At 39.0% G+C, this 8,344-nt stretch overlaps 1 long non-coding RNA gene across 1 annotated transcript; it reads right to left on the bottom strand.

The window, feature by feature from the left end:
* Positions 1-7,158: 7,158 nt before the first annotated feature.
* LOC148638915 (uncharacterized) lies at positions 7,159-8,076 on the bottom strand. The gene is made up of 2 exons (XR_015930844.1): positions 8,011-8,076; positions 7,159-7,624 (listed from the first exon to the last, which is right to left on the bottom strand). It is a non-coding gene; the product is annotated as an uncharacterized LOC148638915 (long non-coding RNA).
* Positions 8,077-8,344: the final 268 nt, after the last annotated feature.

Genomic DNA, 8,344 nt, shown 5'->3' with positions numbered 1-8,344 from the left:
AGTAGTGGTCATATATTACCACTACTATGGCAGACAGATGTATTTACCACGATTTATTTGGAGTAAATTGTGTCAATTATAAAGATTAAATCTCAGGAACAGTATCTGAAAATGACCAATTTAAGAGACTGTAGGATAACAAGCAAACTCTTTATGAAATCAAGTGAAATAATCATGAAGAACCATTGCATTTCCACTAACAGCTCCCCAGAGCTGCATTGTGTGATTAGTGCAGGAAAAAAACAAAATTTCCGAGTTCTGCAAATGTTTTGAATTTGCAAAGGAACATTCCCACTCAAACAAATTTGACTGGGATGAAACCCTCTGGTCAGAACATTGTTGGCCACAGAAGAAGACCATATGTCCAATGATGAAAAGTTGGTCAAACAACACAAGTTTGGACAAAAGTGAAATATGATTATGGGTGTGTACATATTTGAGCTGCATATCTTCCAGGTGTTGGTAACTGAATTCAGATGGAAGATTCCCCCAACAAGACAAATTAATTCGAACTTTAACTTCCATTAAAGGATTAATAGGCTGGGGCTTTGCTTTTTAGCACGACAATGGACTGAAAAAATGCCACGGTAAATGGTAAAGAGTAATTCAGTTGAAAATGAACAAACTGGAGATGTCTAGAGAGGCTTGAAATGAGGTTCATCATTTGCTTATTGATGTGATTTACCTGGAAAAAGAAATGTTGTAGTTGCCATGACATTAAAACAATTTATTGTTGCTAATGTGTAAAAAACCCCTGTTTTGCTGCAGGTAATGTAGAGCTTTTGTACAATAAAACCCTTCTGATTTTTCTCTATTTGATTTTCATTAGAATTCTCCTTGGTATCCTGGTGTTTGCATTCAAAAGCACAACACAGCACAGCAGTAAACTGCATAACATTTTTATTGAATTCACTTTTAAATGGAATTTATATTTAAATAATAAAATTACCAGTAATTAATTCACCTAAAAGAAAGTCTTCCCTCTTAGAAACATAAAATATTTTACCATAATAGCAGAGAACAATCTAGAAAACGAATGGTAAAACCATAAACTGATTGGGTAAATTTTAATTAGATACATTTTAATTAGGTGTACAATGTAGATGTTTCAAAAAGTGGATCTTTGATAGTAGTAGAAAGATTACCTTTAAAGCACTCCTAAAAAGCTTTCAGTGAATTATTCATTAACATTGTTTTCTTTGACAGTGCTAAATCCTTTGTGTGGATTTGTAATAATGTGGCAAGAGTAGTAAGTCAGGTTTTGGAACAGACTCTGGCAAAGGAGAGTACAGAAATAACCACTGAAAGATGCTGCTGGGGAACAAAACGCCATTTGGATTGACTTTGCCCAATCCGACAGCATTCACAAACACAAACTCACCCTGAGTTTCTGCAGGGGCAGGGGGTAGCTCTATTGTCCACTGAAAGATGCATTCCCTTTTCTTGGACCAGTGTGTCTTCACCAAGAGCTTGTCATTTTCTTCAGTTTCATACACTCTTTGTAATTGGTTCTGAAGTATCCTCCAGCACTCTGTTTTTTTTGTCTTGGATCAACTGTTCCTGTGTGGTTTTTAGGTCAGTTAGTGTTTACTTCAGTTGTGACTGAGTCTCACTGAACTTCATCTCTCTTTGAGTCCCAACTGCCTCTCTATTATTTAGTCCTTTGCTTGGCTCAGCTGCTGCTGGACTACAGCAAATCAAGAAGGCTTCTGTACTGCTCACACTCTGCCTGTATTGTTTTCTCTGCCTCTTTTAGCTTCATTTTCAGGTTTAGTACTTCAATGGCCTTCTGGCTGAGACATCTTGTGCTTTAAGTTTTAATGCAACCACTTTTTCTGCTTGGTGTCTAGGAGTATCTGTGGAAAAAAGACATGAAGTGTCTCCATCATCTCGGTTTGCCACTAGATCAGCTGACACTCTGCAGCATCCTTTGTGATCTGAACAGCATTTAATTTCTGTTTGCACTCTTTAATTACTTCCCAATTTTTCTCTGTTTTCAATCTTTCATAAGGCCTGTACCAAACAAATCCTCTCCTCTTTCCTCCAGTTGTGTCACTGGTCAGGTGCTACGAGGGCACCGGCTCATTCCCCACAGAATTATGGGGAATGTGGTCCAGATAAGAATCTCTGTCTTGTCTGAACCTAATGCCCTCTAATAAACATCATTCTGTGAAATTAATGACAGTTTTCCATCTTGCTTCCCAACTTCTAGTGATTTTGCAATGTCCCTACTTATTATGGACTTTGTGCACAGTTATAGTAGTTCAGTAGCACTTCATTTAGGTAAGTTCCACACTGAGCAGGGTTCACTTCATGAGGTTGTTTGCTTGTTTTACCATTAAGAGCCACATCAATCTTCTTCCTGAGGTCCAAGCTCAGCTGTTTTTATTGTACATTGTGAAAAGTGGAGGATTGTGGACAGTCCATGTTTTATAAACCCCTCACCAATTGTCTTCTATCTATTCTGCACTGTTATGATGGATATTGCAGTGGGTGTTGATGTTTCCAAATTAAGGACGCAACAAAATCGATTCCATGTTTTAGAGAATAAAAATAAAAATATGTACTGCAAATATGACCAAGAGCTGGGCAACTAATTTATGTCCCTTTCATTCTGCTCCATTGCAGTACTTTCATCCAATAATCTTCTTAATTGCTAAATTCATCCAGCTAATTAGAAATTATATTATTAAGGAGTGGATTTCAGCAAAATTATGTAAGGGAGTAAACTGGAGGGTGCCTAGAAAGCATAGCCATGTCAAATTAGAAACCCAACAGTGAAAAAAAGTGCTGATGGTGTGGTGTTTTGGGGCATGTTATAGGCAAGTGGTGTTGTGTCAGTTTGTTAGCTACCCACAAGGTTCAATGTCATCCAGTAATAATCTCACAGTGATAGATCTTTTGAACTTATTTTGACTATAGCAATGTTTTGAAAGTGAGTCCTTTTGGACCGTGCTTCTTTATACCACAAGCACTAACATTAACTCTCAGCACTGTCACAGAGCCCTGAGCAGCACAGCCTTATGAATCCTTGTGGCATTACCTGCAAAGGACCACCTCCATACCCCAATGGTGGACCCAATTAGCCCTTTCAGAAGCAGATGTGGGAGAGTAATAAGAAACGTGCAGTGATAATGTCAGGTCATTGAAAGTTCCTTTTTCCTCAGTAGTAGCATTTGTTTTGATCTGTGCCTATTCTTTAGGACTGACAGCAGAATTGATTTATTAGTCATTGTTTTTATTTGGTAACTTAGTGGTGTAGAGTGGTAATTCAGTACATTACATTGTTGTAATCAGTTTGCAGTCTGCAGTAAGCTGTTGTTAATTTGATTTTCAATTACAAACTGTGTATTCTGTTGTTTGAAAACCCACAAGGATTAACTGATCCTCATATCCATGTAACGTCAGTGTAACGAGATTTCTGATTATTTCAAAGTCCTGATGAAAGTATGCTAATCATAACTTCATGAATTAATATATACAGTAAATTTCACTAAACCAGTGAAAACCAGATGAGCAAAGTGTGTTATCTTTTGATATACTCTCAGAAGGTGAAAATGATAACTGCAAACAATTATGAGCTTGGTTCTGCAAGTAACTTATATATAGGTGAAACATATACTGTATACAGATTGAATATATGTAAATAACATAAAATGATTATATATAAAAAGGCTTTTAAGTGCAGAAGTGAAATTTCTGTCAACAGATGTAAATATTTTTTTTAGTTAAATCGTGCACACTGTTTTATCCTGTACATTACAGAGAAGAAAACATTATTACTAAATAGATATTGAATTGTCATCTTTTCAGTTTCATCCTCTTTGAGCGTCAATAACTCTACAGCTACACAGCAGTAGCACTCTCAAAATAAACACCAATTTGCAAGTCAGCAACCATCATAAACGAACTATCAACACTTTTATGCTTTCATGGAAAATGCTATGCTCCTTTTTCAGTTTATGTATAATGTTGTGATCTACACTAATTCAGGTGTTTCAGACTAATTGTTCTGATAACGAACAGAATCATATTGCTTTTTTGTGATGTAAAATGTTTGTTTTTTATGCAAAACTAGCTTTATAATAGACGTCCAAATAAAAATGAAGCCATAAAAACGGAATTTCAGAAATCCCAAAATACTTTTTTTTTGTTTTATCACAAAAAAGTCTCAGTGTTCACCAGTTATCATGAGCTTTTATCCCTGTTCCATTGTGAACTACTACTGTTCATAAAAGAAATTATATGACTTTGGTGTGCATTTGATATTTATCAATTATCTTCACAACATTGAACATTTGCACCAAGACAAAACTTACTTTGAAAACAACGTGATTTATTTTTTCCTTCTTTTTTGAGCCGGAAGCAGGGGGCAAAAGAGGGCGTCGCCCCCCCCCAAATGAACTGTCCCGCCCCCTCAGTTTTGGACGGAAGGATTTTTGAACATTTTCGCTGACTTAACTTGCGCCCTAAAACATAGTTATACTTTGTCAATGGTCAGATAACTACACTAACGAATTCACACCAGAAGCGACAGGCTCGTTTCTGGTTGGATGGTGGGTGGACCCACTTGATTAGAGCGCGCATTGTAATCCAAAACGCCACCCGTTAGCTAATGGTGCTGTCGAGATTGCTGGCACTATAAACATGGACATTAGAAAACGGATGCATACAAAAATTGCGGCTCCTCCAAAATGAATACGAGTGGTGGGGAAGTCCCTGAAGGAGCACATGATCGAGGGGACATTTGGTCAACACGAAGAGGACGTTGAGCAGGAGTGTAAACGGCTGTTTATTAGCACTCTTGACTCTGTTGTTGGACAGATGGCTGCGTGTTTCAGCGAACGTAACAGCAAACTATTAGAGGCTTTGAGCGCCTAAGATCCGGGCAGCCAAAACTTTCTGGATGTTGGGAAAGTTAAACCGAAGACGGATATGGTAGAGGCTCAGTTTGCGGTTGCTCACAAGTTTCTACAAACTGGGCTAACGGGCTCCAACGGCAAAAAACGGACCCTGGAAAAACTTGTTCAAAGCTGCTCCAGCGTTTTCGGGACGATGCCCGCGTGCGAGAGCTCATTCTCGACTTTGAAGAAGAGTTTCTGAACACAGACGTAGCCTGACGCACAGACGGAAAGCCCAGGTGATTCAGTTGGCCCTCGAAATGGATCTATCCAGCAAATTTCGTGGAGAATGAAAGGAAAAACTGCTCGGGAAGTTTAACTCGACGAAGAGAAGACTCCACTTTATTGACTAAAGGTAGGCTAAAATTATTTCATGGGTGGTTTTCTGGCGTGGCTAGTTTGGGATTATGCCGGTATTTTGTTTGATTAGCGTTCGCTTGTTTTGGTGTATTTTACTTTAGTAGCTGCACTGATTTTGCAGGTTGGCTGAAATGGTGTGGAATTATTTGGCTTGACAGTTGTCTAATGTGCTCAGGGTTATGTTGTGTGCATGAATCGTTTGTTACTATCAAGCTACGGTGTAAAGTGAGTGTTGACGTAGGCCACCTGTTTTACTGTCTGCAAGTCGTTACCTTCTATCACGAAGCACTAATTAGTCGCATGGTTGCGCGAATTCACTTGGGTAGTTGCAACGGCTCCGTTTCAACCGAAATATCACCGCCCCCCTCAGAATTTAAAACGGGTCCCCAACAGATTTTTCCCAGGCGCCGGTGATCTAACATTTCCTCCCACCTATTGAAAAAACCTTACAAGCGCTATTGCGCAAGCAGTTACGTCATTGTTCTCGTGTTTAGCGGCACGCCCATAAATTAATTAACTTCTGCGTGTATATTTTGATCGAAGCTTAGTATTTTATGTTTTTCATTAGTGTGGTTTTTCTTCAACTTCTATTCCATCTGTGATGTTAATTAAACTTTTCTTCAAGCGTATTATACGAAACCAGCTTGTTTTGGTTTGTTATCCAAATCGCCATTCATTATAGTCTTAGATGAATGACTAGCTACAAGCACGCATTTTAACGCGTTCATATTTCATTTATTAATGTTCACACACGCATAAAGAGGCTACTTTATCTCTACCATTGCATGCAGAAGTTTTTACTTTTAGGAATTTATTTGCAGTAGATGGGCACATTTTGAATGTATACAATATAACAGTCAACCTATATATGTAAAAATGTGTGGCAAACATAAGCCTGCTTGTCTTGTTACTGTACCTCTGGATTTTGACTCATGTTTTGCTCTTTACTTGCTCCAGAGTTCGGCCTTGTTTTTCTTATGGTTTTGACCATAGCCTGGTTTTCGTCTTTGCTTCTGATCTAGTTTTTTAGCTTGTTTACATTGCAGTGTTACTGTCTATCTCAGTGGGTAACTGAACCTACCTTAAAATCCCTTCACTGTCATGAGCATCGTAGACAGAGCCTGTGCTGTCTCTCCACCACAGAAACTGGAGCAGGGCATCCTGAATTATGCAACCTAGTGTCCTAGGCGCAGAGATGTTCTCTTTTAATGAAATTTGTTGACTTCATTCATTTTCTTCAGGAAATCGTCGCTTCTCAGGTATTCTCGAGCAGAATATAAATACTGCCATGTCAAACTTCAGGAAAGTCTCCAAACACTGTGCAGCATTAGTTTAAGAGACTGTGGGTTACTCAGAATTGTTTTCTTCCTCTGTATATGCTTGTGGTGCAGCAGTGTTCTCAAGATTATCTATTATTTCAGCATCTGCCTTGGTACCCTGAGAGATTTTAATCCTCTCTTCCACTTCATTGTCTTTGTCTAGTCTAGGTTCTGGTGGTTTCTACTTTTCTTAGAAACAGACTTCAGTTTTCATTGATTGAAGAAGCCTTCAAATTCTTCTTCTGAACCTCAACAAACATAAATCCATCCATCCATTTTCTTACTGCTTTATCCAATACTGGGTTGGGTGCAGTCCAAGTCAATTAATCAGCCGAGGATCATAAAGACCCTACGATCTGTTTTTATTAGGGGGCTCCCTGCTCCTTGGAGATTCCATGCTCTTCGATCTCGTCACCCGCCTCCTGTCGCTGAGACAGTGTATTCTTTTTATTTGAGCCATTGAAGAGTGTGTAGAGATGCAAAAAATGTATTCAGAAGCAGTATCTTGAATTAGTACTTGAACTTAAACTACTAATCTTATCTACTACTTTCTAGAAATAATGAATGTTCAAACAATATAGAAGGGAAACAGTTAATTGTACAACTTAATGGCCAATAATAATTTTGCTTAGTAAATGAGCAAACGACAATTCTGGACTATTATTTGTGTCTGGGTGTTATGCCTTGCCCCACTATACGCTATCCACAGTGGGCTGTGTCACTGCTGCAGAGGCCGGTGGCCATGCCTCTGCTCTGGTCCGAGTGCCGTGGAGGCAGCTTCTAGAGAGCCCCTGGCTGTCATCAGATCGGTCACTACTACAAACACTCTGAGAGTATTTAAACCCTGCTCAGTCTCTCCTCGGCGATCCAGCACTGACTCTTCACTTCACTCCTGAGCCTCCTCAGTGTCCCAGTGGAGCCCTTCCTGTTCCTCGGAGCTTTGCCCATGGCTGTGCTATCCAGAGGATTCCGGACTGGAGGTCGGTTCTGATCTCGGCAGACGTCTCCCTCGCCCATTCTGGACGTCACCTGGGAATCTGGTTCCTGAGGACAGAGAAATGGAAATGAATCAAACATTTAACACAACAATGCAGGACATTTAAAGTTTAAAAGCTCAGATACGTGCTATTAAAACGGACGTGTGTGTGTGTGGTATATAAAACACAGGTGTAGGATCTTTAGTGAAACAGACAAAAAATGATATTTCCTTTAAATGTGAAAACGTTCTACGTTTCGTATTAAAGGATTTGTAGTTATTTGCTGATGGTGCTTGTGAAGGAATGGGAAAAGGGTGTAACTTGTTTTGCTTGCTGTTTATACCTAACTAAAGCCTAGGCAACTAGTCTGGTGATGACTGTGATGACACAAAACTTAGCAAGACCTCAATTATGTCCATGTAGTTATTAAAATACTCTATTGCTATATAATACCTATAGAGTTTGTCACTAAGACTACTATGGACATTTCTATAAGGCAATATGTAATTCAAAGTGCTCCTCCTCATGCATGAACTGGAGCCGGGCAGAGTAAAGAGTCACGTGACATCACAATGGCTAGGGTTTGTTGCTGGGATTCTGAGGTTGCTACGGAAACAGTTACTATAAAGATTGAGAGAAATGGCAGAGAATGTATTTGTCCATGTATAACACGTATAATTAAGAGACAATCTTAAATGAGTAGGTTTTGTCATAATTTTCTTGCTCTTCTATTTCTTTGTGTGTTTCTGCTACTGTATATTTGCTATTCTGTATATTCAGAATGATT

The sequence above is a fragment of the Lepisosteus platostomus genome, chromosome 27 (genome assembly GCF_059453375.1).
Source record: "Lepisosteus platostomus isolate fLepPlt1 chromosome 27, fLepPlt1.hap1, whole genome shotgun sequence".
Classification (NCBI taxonomy): Eukaryota; Metazoa; Chordata; class Actinopteri; order Semionotiformes; family Lepisosteidae; genus Lepisosteus; species Lepisosteus platostomus.
The sequence above is the reverse complement of the archived record's forward strand: the minus strand, read 5'-3'. Positions and strand labels throughout refer to the sequence as shown.